Here is a 13,642-nt window from a genome sequence, read left to right on the forward strand (position 1 = left end):
TATCCTACTTACATTCACATGTTTATAAGAACAGTTACACCAACATATAACTAAAGTCCAGGCAGTGTTGGGTCGTGATGCGTCTTCTAACTATTCCCTTTTTCATATTAATAATTCATTTATTTATATAACAAATTTGAGTTTTAGATATAGAATAGGATTAGTTATCAATATAAAAATTGAATTATTGATATCACAAATTCGATTGTTTGATATAATTAAATCAGGTTTAGATATTACAATTTCGAAACGTATTATTGATATCTAAAAGAATGTGATATCAATAATTCACATCTAGGTACACATACCACACACCGCAGTTAATAAACTACCAGTCGTTAATGTTGTTGTCTGTCGTGTCTATCCGGCTTTCAACTTTAAGCATATTTTTCTTGGTACTTGTGTGAGAAGTATTGATTTATTGACAACTGAACTTTCTCAGTATTTTAAGGTATCACAAAATCAAAAATATTTTTGAAAATTCGATTTTATGATATCATTAATCATGTTTAAAAATCAAAATTTGTAACATCTATGTATGATATCATAGAATATAATTTGCGATATCAATAAACGAAATATATATATATATATATATATATATATATATATATATATATATATATATATATATAAACAGGGAGTAATTTGCAAAACGACGCACCAGAGTCGTATATGTTTATTTGTGTTCATGTTACTTACCTACCGTAAATGGTAATTACGTGTAATTCTAAATTGTAAAGGTCCCTATGTAAATTGCTTCGTCAGCAGCTGTATGTACCTACCTTCTTTCGGGATATATTTAAGTACTTACATTTAAAGTTAAGAAATTCAGACACAGTTTAACGTACTCACTGACATTATAATTTCATTGAGACTTTTTAACTTTCATAGTATGTGGTGAATTATTCAGCAGGTAATGTTGTACCTTCTAATACTCGTACAATTATTTTAATTGGTTGTTTGGTTTGTTGTTTAACGCCGCACTCAGCAATATTCCAGCTATATGACGGCGGTCTGTAAATAATTATTCTAAACCAAGGTATCTATATGTGTACAAATAACAATATGTTGGCATTTGATGCCAAACATCATTTTTTAAGTCAAACGTATTAAAAAATGTTAAAAGCGCTGGGTCATGATGCTGTGTGTGTACAACACGACAGACCCATGTAGGAAGACCAGGAAGACCACATGTGCTTGTGCATAGTATACAATATTCATGTAAATAAACTCTGGGCCATGTGGCCTTCATTCGTGAATAAACTTCTTCTTCTTCACATGAGGGGCGGTCGGGTAGCCCAGTGGTTAAAGCGTTCGCTCGTCACGCCGAAGACCCGGGTTCGATTCCCGACATGGGTACAATGTGTGAAGCCCATTTCTGGTGTCCCCCGCCGTGATATTGCTGGAATATTGCTAAAAGCGGCGTAAAACCATATTCACTCACTCACTCTTCACATGACAGTTGAAATGAAATAGAAATTCAAATTGACAAACAAAGAAAACAGTTTAGTTAGGGTAAGAGTATTCGGCGTCACGACAGTCATCGCTTGTTTGTAATCATAACTGTCCATCGGTTGCGTGTTCAACGCCAAGCATGGTTGTGACCACCTTCCAGTCTGTCGCAGGAACGAACGGGAACCAGTCTGGACTGGTGGCAGCGATGGAGAGAGCTCTGCGAACGGGCTATCGCTGCGAGGAGCTTAAAACAGGTGCGCGTGGAACTCCCAACAGCGAAGATAGGCCCCGCAATGTAGCAATATTCTTTTAGGACATCTCTGTTAGAAGTTTTGACTTGACATTTTACACAGGAAGTAGACTCGTCTGGTCTGGTCGTCGCTATTACACACTTTTCATGACCGCGGTAGTGTACCGTTTTTATCGAGTGGTATAGTTCTTCATAGCGCGTACAACTCAGTTTGACTGTTATTCTATGTGCGCTCGGCTAATACATGTGCGCTGTTATCGCTCTGTCGCCTGGCAAACAAGAAATGTTATATATGGATGCGGTGAATTCGTCGACACCGCCACCACGAACACAAACCGGAAGTGAATTCGAAGACACATTTTTTTTAGATATTGGAATTGAATGATGATAAGTAATCTTAGCAATATTATTATTATTACTTATCGGCATACCGGCCTCGTTTATGTTTCTGAGTGTTTCGTTTGCATGGTTTTTTTACTTTTAAAAGTGTTAAATAAAAGATATGGTAAGGCCACTTTTGTTTTGAATACATTAGCAGTATCCTTTGTAAATAGATACATATATCCAAGCAGGGAAGGACAAGATGATAGCAATAATATTTATTGTCTAAATGTAAGAAATCAATAGTTAAGTATATTTACCTACTACATGTATATGTCTTTTGTCTACGAGTTCCCAGAACTTTGTCTTCGATTTGGGAGTGTCCAGGAATTCTCCATATATATTTGTGAGAATTTGAATGTGTCAAGGTGCATATTTAGGACGTGTTTGTAATTTCATTCTTATTTAAGATAGTACAATATTTCCCAATATCGTAAACAACCATTTGAATAAAATTATTTTCATCGTACACATTTTTCACCCTGCTTCATAGAAACAAATTCTAATATAAGGGTCCGACTTTCTTTCAGAACACAATATTTTCACCACGTCCTTTAATCATTATTTTGAGTTGCACCCGACTCGCCTAAAATACGACTCGCCTAAAACAATCTGACCCGACTCGCCTAAAAAATATATATAATATTTTGGTATGCGTTTGGCAAATATAACTTAGGTTAGGTCTAATGATCACAATTACTAGTATATTCATACACAAGTATGGAAATAATATTAAAAAAACAACGTATCATCGATAGAATTTGTCTTCTGTCATATTTACATCTGCACTTCATGTTGAGTCAGTGAGTCAGAGCCCAGTCGATTACGCTATTGAGACCGAGACTACAAAACTAACATTTAGGTACATTATGTGTATAAAATGCATTACTATGAATTTCTGATAGTTACATACTTATTCTAAAATACAAAAACCGACCGTAGTTCGCTCAAAAAAATTTAGGCGAGTCGGGTCAAAATCTTTTTAGGCGAGTCGGATTTTAGGCGAGTTGGGTGTATCCCATTATTTTGTGTGTAGAAGTTGAGGCAATTGTTTTTTAAAGTATTTCCTGGTACAAATTGTAATCTTAAAATATTTCCGTGGTTACCACACTTATCTTACCCACAGTGGACGTCTCTACATCTACGTCTGCCATACCACCATACCTCTCCGACTAGTCCTCATTCAAGGGTGACAATGTGGTCAATTAACACGATGTCATCTTGCCGTGTCAATTCACCCGCCGCTTAACGCCGCTTTTAATGTCCGCTTAATGTGGGAGGAAATCGCGAAGTGATGAAGATCTCAGACGGTTACCACTTCAGTGAAACCAACGAGCACGGGTATCTTGCTGACAAACCTAGAAACATAATCGGGGCTAACTGGGATTCGAACCCACAATCATAGGTTTCTAGTGTGCCCAAGGGCCGCAACTCTGCACAGCGAATCACGGCGCCTTAGACGACTGGGCCACCCGTGCCCACGGCATATACGTATTGGCTACTAAATGCTGCTATAATAAAATATATAAAATATGTATTTTACTAAATTGTTATTTATATATATATATACAAATAGAAAAGAGCCAATTTCCACATGTTCGTGTATTCTTTTGTCAGGGTCTGTATGTGACATTATTGAAATAGTCAGACTTTCAGAGGCCATTATCACACCCCTTCTAAAACCATCTAATAAAGCTAAATAAATACGCCACCAAGGAGTAAAGTATGTTATAGAGTAATATTCCAGTCGTGGAAATGTGATGAAACAAATACCCGACAACCCGTTTCGTGATCGTGGTGGTCATTAGCAATAACACACCGACCACACCCTCCAACAATCCCCCTGCTCCGAGGTTCACGGCTCCATGCTTTAAATATCGTTAACCATGCATTCAGACACTCTAGACTGCATGAGAATTCTAGTTCCAAACATACTTCAATCATGAATCTAACATAGCTGCCAACCCATGTGATCTAGTCAAAGCCTCCAAAATATCATGCATTTTCTGGACTGTTTAGGAACAACAGGTTAAATCAGTTTTAATTAATTAATTTATAGATAATAGTCTTAAATCTTCAGACCTTTGAGTCTATATCTAACCCACAATGACATCGAACATTGACAGGAATCGGACAACTACCTCAAGAGTCACAGTTGGCTGAAAAATGGTGTATTAGAGCTGAAAAAAAACAGTTATTCATCCTAGGACAGATCGCAGAAACACAGCTTAAGAGGTCACGGGTTTTAAGTAGTCTAAAGAAGTGTAGCTCCTTGCTTCTATTGGCTGAGAGACTACTGATTAGGTAGCCCCGATGACTGCCATTAGATGCATTGATTCCGCCCGATAGGAATATAGCCCTTTTCTTATTTTATTCCGCCCGATGGGAATATAGCACTCGGCGACCAAAGTGTAGATGGACATCTTAATAGTTCTAAAAAAGATAGAAAGAGACAATATACCACGGTGAAACACCTGTTTTCCAAAGCGCCCACGGCCTATATAGATATCACCAACCTACTTTTCGAGACCAACCTACGTTTGGAGACAAACATGGCCGCCCCCATACAACAGAAGTTTGGAGACCATTTTTTACCGCTTTTTAACAATGAATTTAGACGAGACAGAAGGGTACTTTCGGCGACAAAAGTGAAGATGGGCATCTTAATAAGTTCTCAAAAAGATAGAAATTGACAATATACCACTCTGTCATATCTGTTTTCTAAAGCGCCCACGCCCTATATAAATATCACCAACCTACTTTTCGTGACCAACCTACGTTTGGAGACAAACATCGCCGCCCCCATACAACAGAAGTTTGGAGACCATTTTTAAAGCTTTTTAACAATGAATATAGACGAGACAGAAGGGTACTTTCAGCGTAAAAAGTGTAGATGGACATCTTAATAGTTCTAAAAAAGATTGAAAGTGACAATATACCACGTTTTAACACCTGTTTTCCAAAGCGCCCACGCCCTATATAAATATCACCAACCTACTTTTCGAGACCAACATGGCCGCCTTCAACAGACTTTTGGAAACCATTTTTTACCGCTTTTTAAACAATGAATATAGACAAGACAGAAGGGTACTTTCGGCGACAAAAGTGTAGATGGGCATCTTAATAGTTCTAAAAAAGATAGAAATTGACAATATACAACGGTTTAACACCTGTTTTCCAAAGCGCCAACGCCCTATATAAATATCACCAACCTACTTTTCGAGACCATAATGTCCGCCTTCAATGAATATCATCAACAGACTTTTGGAAGCCATTTTTCAACGATTTTTTAAAATTATATTAGACAAGCTGCAAAGATACTTTCTGCGACAAAAGTGTATATGGACATCTTAATAATTCTAAAAAATAGAAAGTGACAAGATACCATGGTTTTGCGCCTTTCCGTTCCTGTTTTCCAAACCCTCCACGCCCTATATAAATATCACCAACCTGCTTTTCGAGACCATAATGGCCACCTTCTATAAATATCACCAACAGACCATTTTTTAACGATTTTTAAAAATTAATTTAGACAAGCCAGAAAAGGTATTTCTCTGATTAGTCGAAATTTGGATAATAAACCATATTTAAGTTTATTGAAAATCTGTATAATGACATGTTATGTGACGCCGAACTCAACACCAGAGGTCTTATTTTTACCATATCAGTGGAATGATGAAGACTTTTGATTGCTACTCTACTCTATTTCATGTAATCTTCAGATGAAAAACAGAGGTTGAGAATATGTCTTCCAATGCGATTGCAGAGGTACGTTTGGAAACGCATGTTAACTTTATCGTACGTTTGCGGGAGGTTTAGAACAGTTCTTGTTAGTTTAATTGTTTTCCTTACATGCAAGATGGCCGAAAAGGCTTTTGTGACGTATTGCCATCCGTCTTTGTACGGCGTGCGTCATCCGTCATCCGACATCTATTCACAATTCAATACGATTTATTCATAGTATATGTCGAAAGATGGCATTTATAGCTTACCTAGTACGTACTAAGTTCAACTTCACCACTTTCTTGCTCCCGACCTATCCCCCCATCACTGTCTTGCTGTCCATCTATCCCTCCATCACTGTCTTCCTGTCCATCTATCCCTCCATCACTGTCTTGCTGTCCATCTATCCCTCCATCACTGTCTTCCTGTCCATCTATCCCCCCATCACTGTCTTGCTGTCCATCTATCCCTCCATCACTGTCTTCCTGTCCATCTATCCCTCCATCACTGTCTTGCTGTCCATCTATCATCACCGTCTTGCTCTCCATCTATCCCTCCATCACTGTCTTGCTGTCCATCTATCCCTCCATCACTGTCTTGCTGTCCATCTATCATCACCGTCTTGCTGTCCATCTATCCCTCCATCAGTGTCTTGCTGTCTATCTATCCCTCCATCACTGTCTTGCTGTCCATCTATCCCTCCATCACTGTCTTGCTGTCCATCTATCATCACCGTCTTGCTGTCCATCTATCCCTCCATCAGTGTCTTGCTGTCTATATATCCCTCCATCACTGTCTTGCTGTCCATCTATCCCTCCATCACTGTCTTGCTGTCCATCTATCCCTCCATCACTGTCTTGCTGTCCATCTTTACCTCCATCACTGTCTTGCTCTCCATCTATCCCTCCATCACTGTCTTGCTGTCCATCTATCCCTCCATCACTGTCTTGCTGTCCATCTATCCCTCCATCACTGTCTTGCTGTCCATCTTTACCTCCATCACTGTCTTGCTCTCCATCTATCCCTCCATCACTGTCTTGCTGTCGATCTATCCCTCCATCACTGTCTTGCTGTCCATCTATCCCTCCATCACTGTCTTGCTGTCCATCTATCCCTCCACCACTGTCTTGCTCTCCATCTATCCCTCCATCACTGTCTTGCTCTCCATCTATCCCCCCATCGCTGTCTTGTGGTCCATCTATCCCTCCATCACTGTCTTGCTGTCCATCTATCCCTCCATCACTGTCTTGCTCTCCATCTATCCCTCCATCACCGCCTTGCTGTCCATCTAACCCCCCATCACTGTCTTGCTGTCCATCTATCCCTCAATCACTGTGTTGCTGTCCATCTATCCCTCCATCACTGTCTTGCTGTTCATCTATCATCACCGTCTTGCTGTCCATCTATCCCTCAATCAGTGTCTTGCTCTCCATCTAACCCCCCATCACTGTCTTGCTGTCCATCTATCCCTCAATCACTGTGTTGCTGTCCATCTATCCCTCCATCACTGTCTTGCTGTTCATCTATCATCACCGTCTTGCTGTCCATCTATCCCTCAATCAGTGTCTTGCTGTCTATCTTTCCCTCCATCACTGTCTTGCTGTCCATCTATCCCTCCATCACTGTCTTGCTCTCCATCTATCCCTCCATCACTGTCTTGCTGTCGATCTATCCCTCCATCACTGTCTTGCTCTCCATCTATACCGCCATATCTGTCTTGCTGTCTATCTATCCCTCTATCACTGTCTTGCTCTCCATCTATCCCTCAATCACTGTCTTGCTCTCCATCTATCCCCCCATCGCTGTCTTGCTGTCCATCTATCCCTCCATCACTGTCTTGCTGACTATCTATCCCCCCATCACTGTCTTGCTCTCCATCTATCCCTCCATCACCGCCTTGCTGTTCATCTATCATCACCGTCTTGCTGTCCATCTATCCCTCAATCAGTGTCTTGCTGTCTATCTTTCCCTCCATCACTGTCTTGCTGTCCATCTATCCCTCCATCACTGTCTTGCTCTCCATCTATACCTCCATAACTGTCTTGCTGTCTATCTATCCCTCCATCACTGTCTTGCTCTCCATCTATCCCTCAATCACTGTCTTGCTCTCCATCTATCCCCCCATCGCTGTCTTGCTGTCCATCTATCCCTCCATCACTGTCTTGCTGACTATCTATCCCCCCATCACTGTCTTGCTCTCCATCTATCCCTCCATCACCGCCTTGCTGTCCATCTATCCCCCCATCACTGTCTTGCTGTCCATCTATCCCTCCATCACTGTCTTGCTGTCCATCTATCCCTCCATCACTGTCTTGCTGTCCATCTATCCCATCATCACCGTCTTGCTGTCCATCTATCCCTCCATCGCTGTCTTGCTCCCCATCTTTCCCTCCATAATTGTCTTGTTGTTATTCTATCCCTCCATCACTGTCTTGCTCTCCATCTATCCCTCCATCACTGTCTTGCTGTCCATCTATCCCTCCATCAGTGTCTTACTGTCCATCAATGCCTCCATCAGTGTCTTGCTGTACATCTATCCCCCCATCACTGTCTTGCTGTCCATCTATCCCTCCATCACTCTCCATCTATCCCTCCATCACTGTCTTGCTGTCCATCTATCCCTCAATCACTGTCTTGCTGTCCATCTATCCCTCCATCACTGTCTTGCTGTCCATCTATCCCTCCATCACTGTCTTGCTGTACATCTATCCCTCCATCACTGTCTTGCTGTCCATCTATCCCTCCATCACTCTCCATCTATCCCTCCATCGCTGTCTTGCTCTCCATCTATCCCTCCATCACTGTCTTGCTGTCCATCTATCCCTCAATCACTGTCTTGCTCTCCATCTATCCCCCCATCACTGTCTTGCTGTCCATCTATCCCTCAATCACTGTCTTGCTCTCCATCTATCCCCCCATCACTGTCTTGCTGTCCATCTATCCCTCAATCACTGTCTTGCTCTCCATCTAACCCTCCATCACTGTCTTGCTCTCCATCTATCCCTCCATCGCTGTCTTGCTCCCTATCTTTCCCTCCATAACTGTCTTGTTATTCTATCCCTCAATCACTGTCTTGCTGTCCATCTATCCCTCAATCACTGTCTTGCTCTCCATCTATCCCCCCATCACTGTCTTGCTGTCCATCTATCCCTCAATCACTGTCTTGCTCTCCATCTAACCCTCCATCACTGTCTTGCTCTCCATCTATCCCTCCATCGCTGTCTTGCTCCCTATCTTTCCCTCCATAACTGTCTTGTTGTTATTCTATCCCTCAATCACTGTCTTGCTGTCCATCTATCCCTCCATCACTGTCTTGCTCTCCATCTATCCCTCCATCACTGTCTTGCTCCCCATCTATCCCCCCATCACTGTCTTGCTGTCCATCTATCCCTCAATCACTGTCTTGCTCTCCATCTAACCCTCCATCACTGTCTTGCTCTCCATCTATCCCTCCATCGCTGTCTTGCTCCCCATCTTTCCCTCCATAACCGTCTTGTTGTTATTCTATCCCTCCATTACTGTCTTGCTCTCCATCTATCCCTCCATCACTGTCTTGCTGTCCATCTATCCCTCCATCACTGCCTTACTGTCCATCAATCCCTCCATCAGTGTCTTGCTGTACATCTATCCCTCGATCACTGTCTTGCTGTCCATCTATCCCTCATCACTCTCCATCTATCCCTCAATCACTGTCTTGCTCTCCATCTATCCCTCCATCACTGTCTTGCTGTCCATGTATCCCTCAATCACTGTCTTGCTGTCCATCCCTCCCTCCATCACTGTCTTGCTGTCCATCTATCCCTCCATCACTGTCTTGCTCTCCATCTATCCCTCCATCACTGTCTTGCTGTCCATATATCCCTCCATCGCTGCCTTGCTGTCCATCTATCCCTCCATCACTCTCCATCTATCCCTCCATCACTGTCTTGCTCTCCATCTATCCCTCCATCGCTGTCTTGCTCTCCATCACTGTCTTGCTGTCCATCTATCCCTCCATCACTCTCCATCTATCCTTCAATCACTGTCTTGCTGTCCATCTATCCCTCCATCACTCTCCATCTATCCCTCCATCACTGTCTTGCTGTCCATCTATCATCACCGTTTTGCTGTCCATCTATCCCCCCATCACTGTCTTGCTCTCCATCTATCCCTCTATCACTGTCTTGCTGTCCGCCTACCCTGTTTGCAGTCGGCCAGTGGCGTTGTTGCGCTGAGCTTCCGTCAGTCGTGGCATGTTTTCGCTGTTCACTTGCTGTAAGATTGTGATGGCATGCAAATGAAAACCCAACAAGTGATGTTGCACGTGCATGTCCTGTTGCTGTGTTTCGGCGCCAGGTTCTCACGTGGCTGCGTGTTTGTGATATTTCCATCTTTTCTGCGATTCCTCATCCTTTTCACACAATTCAATCCCAATCCATGCAGAAATGACCAATTCATATGTGGTATACATTTCGTATGGATGTCGGCAACACTCTGTCTGCTTTCGATGTTGCTACTTTTGCAAACAAATTCAAACAAGTAAAGTTGGTTTTCAGTATTGTAGTACATGTATGGAATCATGTCACAGAAACGCAACTGCTACGGAAAAGCATGCATACCATGCAAAAGTTGAATTTTATGCAAGTCCCATGCATTTCACTACTCAAGAATGGGTATAAAAACATGTGCGTTAACGGTATTCCATATGTATTGTTTAGCATCGTGCTGACAACAACCACTCAGAAAAACAACAAAATTATGCAATTATTCAACATTACGAAATGCCACGCCTGTCCGAAAATGAGCGTCTGCGAGCCATTGGTATGCTTGAAGCAGGATCGAGTCAACGTGATGTTGCAAGACAATTTAACGTCCACAGAAACACCATTTGGTGTTTATGGCAACGTTGGCAACAGACGAATGCAGTCAGAGACCATCCTCGGAGTGGCAGGTCACGCGTAACCAATAATCGACAAGACAACTGGATTCGAACAACACACCTACGAAATCGATTCCAGCCAGCAACAGTGACTGCAAGAAGCATCCCTGGCCTTCGACGAATATCTTCAAAAACAGTACGTCGTCGCCTCAGATGTGCAGGAATGTGAACTGTTGAAACGTAAAGGATCTAGAGCATTGAATAGGTTTAGAAAATATAAGGATAGTCACACGTTGAAGGATTACAACTACATAAGAAACAAATAAAATGCTGTATGCAGGCAAAAACGGAATGAATATTTTGAACACAAAAAGCAATATATGGAGAATAACATTAAGAACTCAAAGAATTTCTGGTCTGTGATTAAAAAGTTTGAATTGTAAGAATTATGTTCAAAATAGTATTAAGATTGCTCACTTTTTTGCACATTTTAGAGATATGTTTGCTGGTGAGCAAACATCAACTTTGCCGGACGACTTTCCGAGAATCTTACAAGATGACTGTACCAATGATTATGTCACTAAAGATATTGCAGAGCATATTCTCAATATGCCAAAAACAAAAGACGAAATATTAAACAGCATCCATCATTTAAAATGTAACAAATCTCCAGGAATAGATGTCGCCATGTTTTAATTATTTATACATTCGGCTTATCTAAACTAAGCGACAAAAGAAAGTATAGGTTGGCAATTTGTAATTTTCCTAAAACAGCGATAACTAGTGGAAAGTGGGTATTAGGAATATGACTGCCCAGGAACAGGTACCAAAAACACCTCACCCGAACGCACCACCTTTGGCGGCGCTCGTGCGGTGACAAAAAAAATTGGTGAAAACAGGTTTCCCGCCTATGGCATAAACTGCACGTGCATGTTAGCTGTATAAATGCGTTCTTCTGCAGGGTATAACCACACGTGATGAAAGCACACAAAAGAAATGCCACGACTGTCACAGGAGCAGAGAGAGAGAGAGAGCCATCGGTATGACCGAAATGGGGGCAACACAGGTCCAAATTGCCAGAAGGTTTGGTTGTACACCATTGACAGTAGTCAGGCTGATTCAACGGTACAGGCAGACAGGGGGCACACAGGACAGGCCTAGAACCGGACGACCCCGAGTGACAACACCACTGGAAGACGGTCAGATACGACTCATTCACCTGCGAAGCAGATTCGTAACGGCGACAGCGACGGCGACGGCGAAGGCAGCAACAGCGTTGGGACATCCCATTAGCCAACGTACACTACTACGACGACTTCGTGCTGCTGGAATCCGAGCGTGTGGTCCTTTCCGAGGAATGGTACTGACTGCTCAACATCGACGCCTGAGACTGCGATGGGCGAGGCAGGTTCGACGCTGGCAAGTGAGAAATTGTCGTCGAGTGCTGTTTACTGATGAAAGTCGGTTTAACTTGTTGACGGCAGAGAACCCAATTTTACTTTATGGTGCTGAAACATGGGGATTAAAACAATTTAATTATATCAAATAGGTCCACTTATTTGCATGTAAAACATTTCTTGGTGTAAAACCCAACTCATCTAGCGCAATGGTTTATGGGGAATGTGGTAGATTTCCTCTACTTGTATATTCACAGCTGAAAGTCATAAAGTACTGGCTGAAACTCCTTCCCTAAGAAATGTTACAATATGATAATGTTATACGATACGAATGGAAAGACTAATTGGGTAACTGATGTGAAAACAATGTTATTCAATAGTGGTTTTGGAAATGTTTGGTATGATCAATTTGTACAATCTGAAAGCGTATATACCAATTCATTTCTACAGAGGCTAAAAGATATTTATCTGCAATCGTGGTCATTTTCGTTGACATTATCAAATAAATTTTGAATTTATATAATGTTGAAAACTCATATATACACCTAAGAGTGTCTGTTTTATGTGAATATAAAGAAATACCGCAATTCATTGGCAAGATTTCGATGTTCATCCTATGATATATGCATCGAGAGTGGGAGATACACAAAAACTGAAAGGTCAGAACGATTATGTAAAATGTGTAAGAGCCGAGATATAGAGGATGAATATCACTTTTGACTTGTATGTCCATTGAACTCCACTGTGAGAAAAAATATACATTCCTGTATACTACTTTAATGATCCAAATATTGTGAAATTCCGACAACACACATAATACAAACCTTAGCCATATATATATTCCACGCACTGTTATAAAGAACCAAATGTGTAAATATTAGTTAAAATGTGTGCAACATCTCTGTCACATGTACTATAGGCCTCTTAAGTGCTTGAATTGATACTTGAAGATTGATCGATACTTGAAGATTGATCGATACTTGAACTTTCAAATAGTCAACATTCCCATTGTGTTGGATAAAATACGTCAGCGGGTTGAATGAGATTGAAAACCCGAATCCAAGGGATAAAACTGAGGTGCGCCAGGAAGGGCTTTCCATGGTGCCTGTTTTATATCTCATTTGTTTGCAGCAGCGTTTTTCTGATCTGACCACCAAGGTGCATCTTCCCATGGCAAGTTAGCTGACTGTAAAAGTCCAGTTTCCACCCTTGACGAACTAAGCTGCAATTATGGAGTTATATTTTGGCTGGACTAACGAGTCGATGCATAGTCCAATCAAAATTGCGTAACGAAATCTACATCCGATTCGTAAACAACACGGATTTCAACGTGCAGATTTCGGTCGACTGCAGGATTTGCAAAGGGTTTGTACCGTCAACTTGGCGTCGACAGATGATTTTCCAAATCATTTTATGTATTTAATCAGGGTGCTCACATGATTTAATGCACTTCGTGACGTAAGTCCCGTTTTGTTACAATAAAGATTTTGATCATCGATCAGATCGTCTTGACTGGGCGCCGCCATTTGTTTGGAGCAAATGCAAGTGATATGAGAGGTGGAATCTGATTGGTCA

Source organism: Haliotis rufescens, unplaced genomic scaffold (assembly GCF_023055435.1).
Source record: "Haliotis rufescens isolate VD_foot unplaced genomic scaffold, xgHalRufe1.0.p SCAF_2, whole genome shotgun sequence".
NCBI classification, from domain to species: domain Eukaryota; kingdom Metazoa; phylum Mollusca; class Gastropoda; order Lepetellida; family Haliotidae; genus Haliotis; species Haliotis rufescens.